The following is a 15,508-nucleotide window of genomic DNA, read 5'->3' on the forward strand; positions in this document are numbered from 1 at the left end:
TCTTTAAACCTCTGGGAGTATGGACCCAAGGTCATTGTGGGATGCAAAAGAAAGTGGAAGGTCTGGCTTCTGTAATTGCTTCCCCACTGAACATGGGCATTGACAGGTAGATCCATACTCCCAGCCTGCGTTTCTCTTTCCCTAGTGGGGAAGGGCTCTGGGGAAGCAGAGCTCCAGGACACATTGGTGGGGTTGTCTGTCCAGGAAAGTCTGGTCAGCATCATGCTAGCATCTGAAACCTGGTGGTTGACAAGAGAGTTAACATGCAAAGCCAAACAAATTGTTAACCAATCATGGACCTAAAGGCTGGTATAGTGCAGATGAAGAGTTGAGTGGCCCTCCATTTTGTAGATAGCTAGTAGGCATATTTTAGTTATATTCCAAAGGGCCTGTGTCTATACTATGTTGTTTTTGTTGTTGTTGTTGTTTTGTTTTTTCCTGAGCCTGAAATCTGATATGCAGGTGGGTCCTAATTATTGTCTGGGGAGATGATGTCATGGCTGGCAGAAGGACCAGAAAGCTGTATCAGGGAAGAGAGTAGCTCCCAAATATGGGAAAGGTGTATAAATATTGTTGACTGTAAACCCGATCAATCTGATGTGATCTGGAGCCCATATTCAGCTTAGGAGCCTATGTGACCTCTGCATCCCTGTAGATCTGAGCTCACATTCTGTGGTCATAAGTAGGAATGTTTCAAGTTGCCCCAATATCAGGACCCATCTTCCTCAGGTATAGCATAGAGTATATTGTCCAGCTTCCCTTCAGAAGATGGAACATTCTTCCTGCTTCTGATCTGCCTGTCACGTGTTGGCGGTTCCAGCTGGCTATCTACAGAAAAGCAGAATTCCAGCGGCTGACCTCCCTCATGCAGCGTCTCATCCCCTGCCAATTCATCCCTTAGCCATCTACTTTGGACTGAGACTTGTATCGGACTTGCTGGCATACCCTATAGACATTTTACACAATTTTAAAACAGCTTATTTCCCTTCACGCTGCTGGGTTTTTATAGACTGATCCTGAGTAATTCATAGACTTTACAGACTGTTGCCTTGAGGACTATACAATGCCAAACAGCCCCTCTGTTTGGTGGGTCATGCCCTCCCGCCTCCCCCTCATTATGTACCCTTGCCCTTCCCCACCCCCCAAGCAGGGAATGTTCCTTTACACACCAATCCTTCCCTTCACTTCACACTGGCTTTTACTACTCCCCTACTTGTCCCTTCCTGTTTTGTTATATCATTTAGGTTTATGCCCAAAAGGTTTCTGCTCCATGATAGTCTTTTACAGACTTTGAACCATCTTATGCTATTACTAGATAGAAAGATAGAAAAGATGTAGAGATATTGTGAAGAGATGGTTGAGCAGCTGCACTGAAACCTATGAGATGAGTCTCTCCAGGTAAGTCTCTCTCTCTAAAGAGGGGTTGAGCACAGGAGAACGCATAAATCTCACAAGGTTGGCAGCCGTTTAAGCCTTCCCTCCTCCACAGAAAGTCCTACATCTTACCACCTGAGCACAGCATTCCTTAAAAACATTTAAGCCTGCTCCATTCCATTTTTCTTTACTGTGTCCATTTAGATATAAATGGATAGGAGGAGATGTTGCTGAGGAATTATTCTGATGTAGTCTCTGCCCCCAGGTTTTACCACGCCCGCGAAATCCTAGCAGTGCCCCCTTCAACCAATCCTGGTCCCACACATCACCCCTGGTTGTCGCCCAATAAAAAGCCCCATCACCTTCCCCCTCTCTCTGGGCTCTCAGCTCCCCTTCTCTCAGATCTCGCCCCCTTCTCTTGCCCCGTGGTCAGGTAGTGGGGACGGCCATTGTCGGCTGACTCCATGTGGCTTAAGCCACCCCCCCATCCTATAATAAAGATTTGTGTACCCCTTTGCTCCGGACGTCCGCTCTCTTCTCCGCGGTGCAGCCCGACACCTGACCACTACAACACTCTACCTTGAGGGAAAGGTCATATGGGGGCCCACAAAGGGATCTACCATGTTGTTCCTGATGGGAATGACCGATAACAATGAAGAGAGGGATTTATTCGAGGTCTAGGCCCATCATGCCTGTTTGGGAATCTCAAGACTCCCGAATAGGGTCCTAGCTGATGGGGTGGCCTGATAGTAACTAAAGAATCATCATTAAAGTATGCCAGTCTCTTGCCCTTAATCAGCTGTTGCAGTCCTTGCTTTGATGAGGTTAGCTTTGCAGTGAGTGAGAGAATTGTAATAGGAAGTAGGTGAGACACTATTTCATTAAGAAATTTATACTGACTCACTAGAAACTATTGTGTATTTTTGCTTTCAGGTATATATCTTACCCTAATGTGTGGATACATGTAAACATACGCTCTAACTTAGGGGACCTGGTCTATATCTAGGTTTTGGGATTTTGTTAGAAAATGAACCTCCTGGAATGGAATTTGAGAATACTATGAAAGGCAAGGTCTCACCTAAGTAATGAGGGTGAAGGGTTGACATTACATGTTTGATGTCTCTGGATACAGTCTGAAGTGAAGCATGCTGAGGTGGTACTTGCTGCGTTGATTAGGTTGAGATTGGCAGATGCAATATCATTTGGTATGAATTGAGAGAAGCATACAGGAAAGTGAGCCCCATGCTAGAGGTTCCAGGACTGGGGGAAATATAGGCTCTAGAGAGGAAGCGAGAGGATCCTGATGTCCTAGGGTTTAAGAAGACAATAGATAGTTATTACTATAATCACATTATTTGGCAATTGGTTTAACTTTGAAATATCCCTTTGTTAGGATTTGCTGTATCAAACACAGCATCACCATAATTTATGTCCTTTGACATTATTTGTATATAGCTGTGTCATGGGTTGCTTCTGTTCTCCCTGGTCTAGGTTTTTAAGAGAGTCAACATATCAAAGACTCAGCCTATGTATTAAAAAGACTCAATATGTGCTTTAAAAAGTTTGAGACATTCAATCAATTTCCCCTTTCATATTAATTAAATAGTGATTTATATGACTACAAATTGATAGGAGTGTACATAAACACCGTTCCCACCACCAAAAGACTGTGTCCCATCCCCCCCACCCTGCCCCATGAAGCTGAACATCTACCCTCACCCTCAACCCAGGGTTTTTACTTTGGTGTCCTGTGCATTTATCAACAATGTTATTCCTCCTTGCATGGACCTGATGAGAGGGGAACTGGCATTATCTTTTCAAAGATAAGGAAATTCTAGTTAGTGGTTACTCACTCATGAGGTGGGTAATGTAGCCAGAATTCAAGCCTAGACTTATCTCTCTAGGCCCAGAGTCTCAGCTCTAAATCACAAAACCACAATCATAGATAAAGAGACTGAGGTTTAGAGTAGTTCCAGAGGGACCCGATGCTGAATAGAAACACAGGTTTCCTAAACCTCAGTAAAACATCCTCCTCCTCTCTCTCTTTCTCTCTCTCTCTCTCCCTCTCCCTCTCCCTCTCCCTCTCCCTCTCCCTCTCCCTCTCTCTCTCTCACACACACACACGCACACACACACACACAAACATAGACGGCACACACTCTCATACACTCACCAAATCCATTCATTCACTGAACAAAGTTGTGTTCTCCATACTAGTTCTTACAAGTATTAGAAATAGTTTTCTTGTTACCGGTGGTTGCTTTGCAAGTTCACTTGTATCAGTCATCTAGATTCCACATATGAGTGAAACCATCTGGTGGTCTTTCATCACTTTACTTATTTTACTAAGCACAGTCTCCTCCAGTTCCATCTATTTTGTCCCAAAGGACACAATATCATCTTTTTGATTGCAGAGTATTATTCAATATTTCATAACTTCTATAGCCAGTCATTTGTTAATGGCTGCTTCTACTCTTTGGCTATTGTGAATAATCCAGTTATGAGTACAGGAGTGCATATGTCCCTTCAAATTAGTGTTTGCATGTCCTTTGAATAAATGTCTAAGAGTGGTATTGCTGAATAAAAAGGTACTTTCATTTTTATTTACACACAGACTCTCCATACTGTCTTCCAAAGTGGCAGTGGCAATTTCCCACCAGCAGTGTGACTGAGTCTCCTTTTCTCCACAGTCTCACCAACATCTGTCATTTCTTGTTCTGTTGACACAAACCATTCTCACAGTCATGAGATGGAATCTCAGTGTAGTTTTAATTTGCATTTCTCTAATGATAAATGAAGTGCAGCATTTCTTCTTATGTCTGTAGGCCACGTGTATCTCTTCTTTATATAACTGTTTAGTTCCTTGACCCAATTTTTTATTGGGTTATTTTTACCTCTTTCATAGATCGATACCCATTCTATATAGATGTTTTCTATATGTGACTTGTCTGATGTGTGATGTGCACATATCTTCCTCCATTTACTGGGTTGCCTGGTTATTCTTGTGTAGTTAGCTTGCTTTCAATTTGTAGAAGCCTTTTTAATAATGTTTATTTATCCAATCCAGTAACAAAGACTGTTTTTCCATTTCTATATGTCTTTCTCTGTTTCTTTAAACAATGTCCTAATTTTCCTTGTAAAGATCTTTCACCTCCTTTGTGAGCTTCACCCCAAAGTATTTTATATTTTGGGGTTTGATTATTTGTATATGGGCTGTCTCCTTGTCACAGATACACAGACCTATATGTATTGATTTTGTATTCTTCTACTTTACTGAATTTACTAATTATTCCCAGTTATTTATTTACTTATTTATGTTTTGTGAAGTCTTTGGAGTTCTCTGGGTATAATATCATGTCATTTGCAAATAGTGATGGTTGGATTTCTTTCTTTCCAATATGCATACCTTTGATATCTATTTCTTGTCTCATTGTAGTAGCCAGGACCTTGAAGAATATGTTGATTAACTGGAGATAGTGGATATCCTTATATGACTCCCAATTTGGGGTGGGTGTCAGTTTTTCCCCATTGATAGTGATGTTAACTGTAGGCTTGTTGTAAACTGTCTTTATTATGTTGAAGAATTGTCCTTTATTCCCAATTTCTGAGGTGTCTTCATCATAAATGAATGTTGGATCTTGTCAAATGCCTTTTCAGCATCATTGTTTATGACCATGTGATTTTTATCTTTCTTTTTGTTCCTGTGGTGGGATTACATTGATTAACTTCCAAATATTGAACCATCCCTGCTTCCCAAGGATGAATCCCACTTGGTTTTGATGAATTGTTCTCTTGATAGGTTGTTGGATTCGATTTGCCAAGACATTTTTTTCTGGATCTTGGCATCAACATTTATCAGGGTCTACAGTTTTCTTCTTTGGGAGAATTTCTTCCTGCATGGGGTTCAGAGTGAAAGCTTCATAGACTATGTTTGGGAGTACTTGCCCCTCTTCAATTTTCTGGAAGAGTTTTAGAATCGGTATTATAATTTCTTTGAAAGTCTGATAGAATTGATTAGTAAACCTTTCTGGACCTGGGCTTTTATTTTGGGAAGATTTTTCATTACTGATGAAATTTCTGTATTAGTGATGAGCTACCTATTTCCTTTTGGTTTAGGCTTGGCAGGTGGTATGATTCTAGGGATGCATCCCTCTTATTTAGTTTGTCCAATTTATTTTCATAGGGATGCTCATAACATTCATCACCACTTTTTAATAAACAATTAGTGTTACAGTTAATAACCTTTAGACTGGAAGAATATACATTACTACATACATTTACTTTTTATAATATTTTATTTACTATTTTGAATAAAAATAGAGAAATTGAGAGGAAAGAAGATAGAGAAAGAGATACCTGCAGACCTGCTTCACCACTTGTGAAGCCTCCCTCCTGCAGGTAGGGCCTGGAGGCTTGAACCTAGGTCCTTGTGTGTGCTTTGCCAAGTGTACCACCACTCAGCCTCTTACTACATACACTTTAGCTAGTTGGCATGAGGATACTTGAACAAGAGAGAGAAATATGCTTGATTTTGTGAGCCAAATTGAGAAATATATTTAATACAGTGTACCAAATGTTCAAATATTTTTTTGAGTGCCAACCATCTGATAGGCCTAATGAGAAGTGTTTGGGATCCTGAAACTAATGAGTAAGACCTAAAAACTGCCTCTAAAAACTGGTTTAAACAAGTGTGCCATGAACTTAGGAATTCATATAAATAGTTGTATTAACACATAAGCACAAGGGCTACATGCAGTTTCAGAGGGACAAAGTACAAGGGGAACACTTCTTTCAAAGATCAGAAAGCTTGAAGATAGAGATCAACTAGAAATCCTCTATGTTTGAGCTGCCACTGCAAGAATCTCATAGGGCTAAGCAGGCTTGTAGGAAACCCCAGTAGGAAGCATTTCAAGTACCAAGTGCTCTTAGGCATGGGCTTCCCATTATGCCAATCATAAGTGACCTGAGAACAGAACAGGAAAGGAATTCTAATGAGCCCTAGCAATGCCAATTGATGTCCTTCCTAGGCTGGGCAGCTGTTAAAATCAGCATTTACAACAGCAGGGAACTGACTGTTCCCATAACTAATAGCTCCTACATCTGTTTTCAAGTTGTTATTCTCAGTGTTTTTGTTGTTGTTGTTGTTGTTATCAATTTACTTTTTTTTTCTTTTATTTAATAAGACAGAAGTTGAAGGAGGGAGAAGGGGGAGAGAAAGAAACACACTTGCAGTATTGCTTCACCACTCACAAAACTTCCCCCTTGCAGATGGGGATGGCGACTTGAACCTAGGTCCTTGTGAATGATAACCTGTGTGTGTTCAACTGGCTCTGCCACTGTCTGTCTCTTTTTATTGTTGATTTCATCCATAGATTCATATTTAAAGTTAATTTTTGGAGATTAATGAAGATTGTATTCACCCAGTGAGAATGTTGACTGGGAGAATCATTTGGTGGTATATGTGTTGTGGTTCCATATATCATAATCTTATAACCCACTATTAGTCACAAATTTAAAAAAAAAAATGGAAAAAAGTAAAAAGACTGATCCAGAGAGACCTGGCTTCAATGATTTTCTATACTAACTAAATTTCATCAAGGTATTTATTTATTCTTTCTTTTCCCTTCTTTAAAAATGGGAATAGTCCTGTTGTGATCACAAAAGAAAGTTGTGGAAAGAAATGAGGTAAAATACCTCCTCTCATAAAACAACATATAGAATGAAGTGTCAACAATAGGTATTCAAGATATATTCTAATACAGTGTGCTAGATATATTCTAGTAAATATAAAGCACATCTAATTATAAAATAAGTGTAATAATGTATGCCTAATGTCCATTAAACAAATATAATGTATTTAAAGGTGGTTATTATCGTATTTTATTCAATAATATTGTCTTTAATGTATTCATCCCTTTTTGGGTTCTTCAACTTCTTTTTTTATTATTTATTTTTTATATATTTTTTAATTTTCCCTTTTGTTGCCCTTGTTTTTTTCATTGTTGTAGTTATTATTGTTATTGTTATTGATGTTGTCATTGTTGGATAGGACAGAGAGAAATGTAGAGGAGGGGAAGACAGAGAGGGGGAGAGAAAGCTAGACACCTTCAGACCTGCCTCACCACCTGTGAAGGGACTCCCCTACAGGTGGGGAGCTGGGGCTCAAACTAGGTTCCTTATGCAGGTCCTGGTGCATCGCGCCACGTGTGCTTAGCCTGCTGTGCTACCGCCCGACTCCTGGGTTCTTCAACTTCTATTTAAAGCTTATGAGGTTCCGGGTGAGGGTGCACCTGGCTGAGCCTATGTTACAATGCACATGGACCCAGATTAAAGCCCTGGATCCCCACCTGCAGGGGGACAGCTTTGCAGGTAGTGAAGTAATGTTGCAGGTGTCTATCTCTCTACGTCGCTACCGCCTGCTTCCTCTTTACTTATGGCTGTCTTTATCCAATAAATAAAGATAATTTAATTTTTTAATGTTTAAAAAATTAAAAAATAAATAAATTTTATGAGAAATTACCATTTTGAGTAGGGAAAAATCAAAAGAATCATATCTTATAAAAGTGATTTGATTCCACAGATACATATATGTAAAGTTATCTTCTCTTTTTTTATGTATTATTGACTTTATGTACATATGGTCAAATATATTCTAAAATTGAGTTTCATGAACCCAATGTTTCTATCTGTTTATATTTTTGCAGAAAAATTTTGTGCCCAGTGATTTTCTTTAAATAATGTGTTTCATTTCATTTATAAAGCACAGATTACGTGTCTCTAAATTTTCCCTCCTTCCAGAGACTAATCGAGCCTCCTGTTATTAACTATTAATGAATTTATAATTGTAATAGTAATTAATAGTAGGTAGTAAATTATCTGTGGTAATGAGAACTGCCATTTTCTATGTATATATTCTATGCCAACATTGGTCTACTCAAAATTATTTTCAGGAAAGAGAAATCTCAGAGGAATACTTTGTTTAATTATAAGCAATTGACAACAGTTTCAATAGAGAGTTCATTTTATGTCATTAGAAATCTGTGAGTTTGCTTTTGTTATATTTGTTGTTGTCCTTTGTTTTTGTTCTTTGTTTTTTACCAGAGCACTACTTAGCTCCAGCTGATGGTGGTGTGGAGGTTGAATAGGGGCTTTATTAAAAAAATTATTGATTTAATAGTGATTGACAAGACCATAGGATAAAAGGGGTGCAATTCCGCACAATTCTCACCACCAGAGTATGGGACTATGGACCAAATGACTATATGGGGTGCAAAAGATGGAAAGTCTGGCTTCTGTAACTGGTTCTCTGCTGGACGTGGGCACTGACAGGTTGATCATAGTCCCAGCCTATTTCTGTCTTTCCCTAGTAGGGCTGGGCTCTGGAGAGGTGGGGGGGTTCTAGGACATTTTCGTGAAGTCATCTGCTTAGGGAAGTCAGGTTGGTGTCATGGTAGCATTTGTAATTTGGTGGCTGAAAAAGCATTAAGATATAAAGCAGAACATATTGTTAAATTATCAGGAACTTAAAGGCAAGACTATATATCGAATTTGCGGTCTCCATTTTGGAAAAAAACCTAATAGGTATATTTTAAGTATATTCCAAGTGAGTCATGACTTTACTCATTTTCACCTCAGCCCAACAGCTAACACGCATGTGGGTCAAAGGTATTATCTGGGGAGATGGTGTCAGAGTTGGAAAAAGTATTAGAAAGCTGGATCTGGGCAGAGAGTAGCTCCCAAAATGTGGGAAAAGTATATAAATATTGTTAACTGTAAATCCCAACAATTTGATCTGGGGCTCATATTCAGTACAGGAGCCTGTGTAACCTCTGCTTCCCTATAGGTCTGAGTTCAAGTCCCGTGGTCATAACTAGGAACATTCCAGGCTGCATTCATTGCAGGGCCTGTCTTCCTAGAAACTGGGACTTCATAGCTTCAGGCATGGGAGTCTCTTTGTGTACCCATTATGCTATCTATCCTCCTCCCTGCTTTTGTCATCTTGGAAAAGCTACATTTGATATTGCACATTTCTTTGGACAAATCTACACCTGCATCTTAATATTAACAAATGCAGTTGTACAGTGACTTTTGACCTCACTATTTTTTCTACTTAAAATGAGAAATTTCGCTGTATTTAGAGTGGAGTTGCTATGAAAGAAATGTGAAAAAATAAATGCTGTAGTTATTTATGGGGTATAAACTTAGATCTGTGTGAATATTTGCAGACTAAGTGGAGCACAACTGCTAGGCAATTCTCACTTCCTGCTCATTCTCCCATCCTCTGGCATATCACCTAGACTGAAAACAGGTAAACTACAAAATTCCCCTAATCTCCAACAGACAAAAAACACTCTGGAGAAGCTATGCTGAGCAAAGCAGCTAACTAACCTCCTGCATTCTGGAGCAGAAATCTCCAGTTCATTCCAGAAAGAAATCAACTGTCCTCTATCCAGCAGCTGAGGTGGCCACTACTTGCTGTGAACTAACAGAGCCCAGGACTCCCACATTTCAGTGACTGGCAACAACATAGAAACTTAGCTCGTCCCAGTTGCTGAGTATAATGATGAGTATAATACTTCTCAGAAAATGCTCATGTGGTTAGATGTGTCTTACTGAGGAAAACAAATCCTTTTGCCAGGGAGGCCAATTCTTCATTACACACAACTAATTTGACCCTAACTGTCTAATAGTAAGTTTCTTTCACTTGGCAAAACAGAGGTTTGTTCTAGAAATTGTGCACACTTCTAAAAAAATAAAGAAAGTGCTAATGTTTGCATGTAAACAAATGGCCTGCATACACTTACCTGCTTACTAATATTGCACAATGTAAACTTTAATCACAACTTTTCACTTTATAGATAGAAATCATCTAGATAATGTGTTAATCATGACACATTCAGTAAATGTGTATTGCTTTGACCTGTTTAGAAGGGTATGTCCCCAAGTTCATTTAGCATTTCCCTCGGTCATGGTAACCAGTTACGCTTCCACAATGTTTTGGGTTTTGGATTGATACGTGGAATAGCAACTCTAGTTAGTGTGATGGATGTGACTAAGAGGAAGAAAGAACCATTTATGCTTTGAGTGACTGAGAATTCTAGGATGTTTTTGGACTTTCTTTTTTTCTGTCTGCTAAACTATCTTTTGTTGTCACAACATAATTTATTTGTAGTGATTCAGGTAGCTTTCCTGAGTCAATGAGATTTAGAAAACCTCAAATTCATAGATATTTTTTGTTCTCCTGAAAACTTTGTAGTACAACTTTGAAAAATCGCATCCGAGAGAAATAGAGAGTTGGGCTGGGCAGAGAGTTTGGTATTCAAAAGACATTCATGTCTGGGGATCAGAGGTCCCTTTTCAATCCCCAACCTCCAACACTATAAGCAAAGCTAAACAGTGCTCTGGTCTTTATGGGTCTTTCTCTCTGTATCTATCTATCTATCTATCTATCTATCTACCAATCTATCTCTGTAGCTTTCATTCCCTCATTAAAATAGAATAAATAATTTTAAAAAGAAACTGAGTCACTTATTCCTTTCACCTGATATTGTAAAAAAGTGTATAATTTAGAAAGTGAACTTAAGTAAAATAGTATACATGAAAATAACTATTATCTCCCTCCTATCCCTCAGACACACAAAGAAATCCCTGGCAACAGTGACTCAGGTTATGTGGTAAATATAGCTTTGTAGGAAATGCTGGTCCTGTGACCATTTTTTTTCTCTCTGTGAAATGATTTATTTCTGAAATAGACCCTGCTTCTTTTCTGGATAATGTCAAGTTTCTTCACATACTACATGAAGTGGAGGCAGTAATGTGATCTCCATTTAGTTAATACTTGCTCATTTCAGGGCAAACTTTCATCTCTGCAGTATACACAAACGGTCCCCATAGACCTTCTGTCACTGCTGAGAGATATCATTTTGGGGGGGACTCCATAGGGCAAGTGCAGGAAGGGTAGCTTTCTGACACAGGTTTGGACTATCATTCAGTCTCTAAATTCAGACTTAAGCCACTTCCTGGATCTGACAGACATAACTATTTGATATCAATTTCAAATGACTCATCTCTCATAGCAGATTTCCCCACCTCCTTTATTTCAAGTGAAACTGCTCACAGGAAATACTAGTTTGGTGGTTACCAAGGAAGACTTTATAGCCACTTTTCATGCATGTATTCTAGGGTGCTTCTTTTCTTTCTATTACATAATCTCTGACAGCTCCTTTTTGTTTTCCAAAAATGTGAAAAATGTGTCTGGCTCACTAATATTCTTCTCCTAATGTTCTTAGAATAATTACGAATGGAGACTGAGTCGTGACACACCTGATTGAGTGCACATGTTGTCATGTACAAAGTTCCAGGTTCAAGCCCCAAGTCCAAGCCTAAAGAAGAAAGCTTCATGAGTAGTAAAGTAGTCCTGCAGGTGCCTCTCTCTCTCTCTTCCTCTCTATTTCTCTTCCCCTGTCAAATTCTCTCTGACCTATTAAGTAAAATGAATATATGTAAAAAGACAAACTTAATGAAAAGAATAAAAAATAATTAGGAATGCATTCCCTAAGTACGTGTTAACTGTGACTTTCGTGGGGTTTGAGAGAAGGTATGCAGTTAGACATACTGAAATGTAAGCATGCAACTCTAATTCAATAAGTGAGCTAGTGGGGACCAGGCAGTGGCTCACCTGGTTAAGTGCTCATATTACCATGATCAGGACTCCAGTTCTAGCACCTGTTCCCCACTTGTAGGGCAGACACTTCATGAGCATGAAATAGGCCTGTGCGTTTTTCTCTTTCTCTCTCCTCCATCTCGCTTTCCTCTCTCAATTTCTCTCTCCTATGCAATTAAAAAATGGAGTTGGGAAAGATAGGAAAAAAATGGTTATTGGGAGTGGTGGATTTGTAGTGCCAGCACCAAGCCCCAGTAATAAACACAGTGGTGGGGGTGAGGGGTGGGTAAAAGTAAACTAACAAATGGACTGTTATCCTTCACTTGGGCAATCAGAACAAAGTACTGGCAATTGGGTTGAGGGGGTGGGTGGTAGCACACCGGGTTAAGTGCACATAGTATGTAATTGTGCTGGGAAATTGTGCCGATGCAGTCACATCTGCCATGTTGTCCCCTCAGGCTACTGCTAGTTCCCACGAGAGTTGGGACATTCTCGGAGTGCTTGTTCAGCCATGTTGTGCCCTCAGGGCATTGTCTATATCCCCGTGATATTTGGAGTGCTTTGGTTACTCCTCCCCCCTCCCATTCTCGCGAAAGCTACTCCTATAAAAGCCCTTCTTCTTCCACACCTCGCTCTCTTGCCAGCGCTTCACTCCGGTGTTCAGACACAGGAAAGGTTACTGCGTGAGGCGGCCATTTTTGCTACCTCCACGTGGCCCAACCTGCCTCTCTAGCACCCAACTCTGAGGTGCCAGTGCAAATAAAGATTTGTGTTTCCTCTTCGCTCCGGACCCCCTCTCTCTCTTCTCCTCGGCCCGCACACAACAACATAATTGGGTTGATTAAACTGAAAAACATTATAATCTCTCGTTCTAGAGGCCAGAAATTTGAGCTTTATTGTTGCAAAGTTTGGTTTTGTTTGAATCTGAGAGCAACAATCTGTTCTACCTTTTTAACTTTTGTGTAGGTTGCTGATAATTTCTGGAATTCCTTGATTTACAATTGCTTCATCTCAACTATCCATATCTTTATATGGTATCCTTCTCTCTCTCTCTCTCTGTCTCTCTCTCACCCTGTGTGTGTTTCTTTCCAAATTTCTCCTTTTATAGGAGATCAATACTTAAAGATACTCCAGTTAACTTCACCTTAAGTCATATCTACAATGACCTTATTCCCAATTCCCTCTCTCTCTCTCTCTCTGTCTACTGATTCAGTAATGATCAACACTACTGTGTGATAATAAAGGTACAATTCCATATAATTCCCACTACCAGAGTTCCTTATCCCATCCCTTCCATTGGAAGGTTCCCTATTCTTTATCCCTATAGGAGTACGGACCAAAGAAATTTACAGGGTGCAGAAGGTGGAAAATCTGGCTTCTCTGCTGGACATGGACGTTGACAGTTCAATCATACCCCCAGCCTGTTTCTATCTTTCCCCAGTAGGGTAGGTCTCTGGGAAGGTGGGGTTCCAGGACATATTGGTGAGGTCTTCTGCTCAGGGGCCTAGACCTCTAACAGAACCTTCTCTTCACCATCACTGGTCATCAGGACCAGGTTCAATCAGGAATAACATCGGAAGCCCTCTTGTGGGCCTCTATAGGACCTTGCCCTCAATGTAGAACAATAGTAGAAACTACCCCATTTTCTGAAGGGAGACTGAATCAACATACACTGATACTCAAGGAGGACTGGTCCTGAAATGAGTGCAGCCTAGAATGTTTGTAGCTATGACCATGGAATGTGAGCTCAGACTGACTGGATGCAGAGATTACACAGGCTCCTATGGTGAATATGAATTAACATGAAGCCTAGGTCAGATTAATGGGGTTACAGTTAATGGTATATCCATCGCTGGGGAGCCAGAGACGACCCGAACTGCCCCTGTGGCTACAGACAGACTATGACCCACATAGTCAACAACTGCCACCTCTCCAGATTCAAAGGAGGTCTCAAAACTTTACATCAGGCTCAACCTGACGCTGTTGACTAGCTACGGAAGAAGGGCAAACACTAGAAGAAGAAGAAGAAGAAGAAGTTAATGGTATTTGTATATTTTTCTCATATTTGGGAGCTACTCTCTGCCCTGATGCAGATTTCAGGTCCTATTTCCAATTCTGATGCCATCTTCCCAGACAATACTTTTAGCCCATCTGCATGTTACCTGTCGAGCCCAGGAAAAAATTAGTAAAGACACGGGCCCCTCGGAATATACCTAAAATAATAGACTTCCTAGCTTCTTACAACATGAAAACCCCAAATCTCATCTGCTATGGTATTAACTTTAGGTTCCTGATTATTAATCAATATGTTCCACTTTATATCTTAATGCTTTTCAGCCATCAAGTTGCAGATGCTACCAAGACATCAACCTATTCTTTTTCCTAAATAAGTTTACATTCTGAGGTATTGAGGATTAGGTTTTCAATACATGAATTGTTTTCTGGTGTGGGATGCAAAACTCAACCCTTAGTACATACCAATTGTTTACACCTGAAAAACTATTAATTGTATAATGCCTATGGGAGGGTTATATAATCTGTATATCATTAGTGTAAAATTAACGTCAGCAGAAGAAAGGATACAATTTACTCTTACAGGTTATTCATTTCTCTCCAACCTTCACATAATGGCCTAATTACAAAGCTAACCTTAACCAATCCACAGTGTTAACTGTGACTCCATGATTAAGAGAGAGAGGCATGGGCAGTCCTCTTGAAGACAGGAATTGATAGGATGAGAGACAAAATGAGCATAAAAGCAGAGTCAACAGCAGCACCAATTGTCTTTAGCCCACATGCCTTTGCATCCTTACTAACTAGAAGCAGAAGAATGAGCATGGGGCTTGCTTTGGGTGTCCTATTGACTCATATCTATATTCTGTGCAACCTAAGAAAACTACAAGAAACAGTATCTCTCACTGTCTGATATCTAGAGATACTCATCTGAGCACCACTTAACTTTCTTCACAGATATGTTTCATTAAAAATAAAGTAATATAGTACATGGAGGAGGTATCATAATTACAGAGAATAGGACTTGCTTGTGAGAGGTCCCAAGTACAGTAGATGGTATGAAGAATAATCAGAGTAGAGGAGTGATTTGTTCAAAATAATATTACATCACATCACATCACATCACATCACATCACATCACATCACATCACATCACATCACATCACATTACATTACATACAGGGGCTGGGCAGTGGTGCTCTACCACCATGCTCAAGAGTCAGGGTTTGAGCTCCCCCCACCCCCACCATTCCTCACCTGCAGGCAGGACACTTCAACGGCAGTCAAGCAGGTCTGCAGGTGTTCTCTTTCTCCCTTTCCATCTCACCTTTCCTTTTACTTTCTCTCTGTCCTTTCAAGTAAAAAGAAAATAGCAAGAAAAATAGCCATCCAGGAGCCCTGAATTTATAGTGCCAACACCAAGCCTCAGTGATAAACCTGATGGCAATAAAAAAAAAA

Source organism: Erinaceus europaeus, chromosome 3 (assembly GCF_950295315.1).
Source record: "Erinaceus europaeus chromosome 3, mEriEur2.1, whole genome shotgun sequence".
In the NCBI taxonomy this organism is placed as follows: domain Eukaryota; kingdom Metazoa; phylum Chordata; class Mammalia; order Eulipotyphla; family Erinaceidae; genus Erinaceus; species Erinaceus europaeus.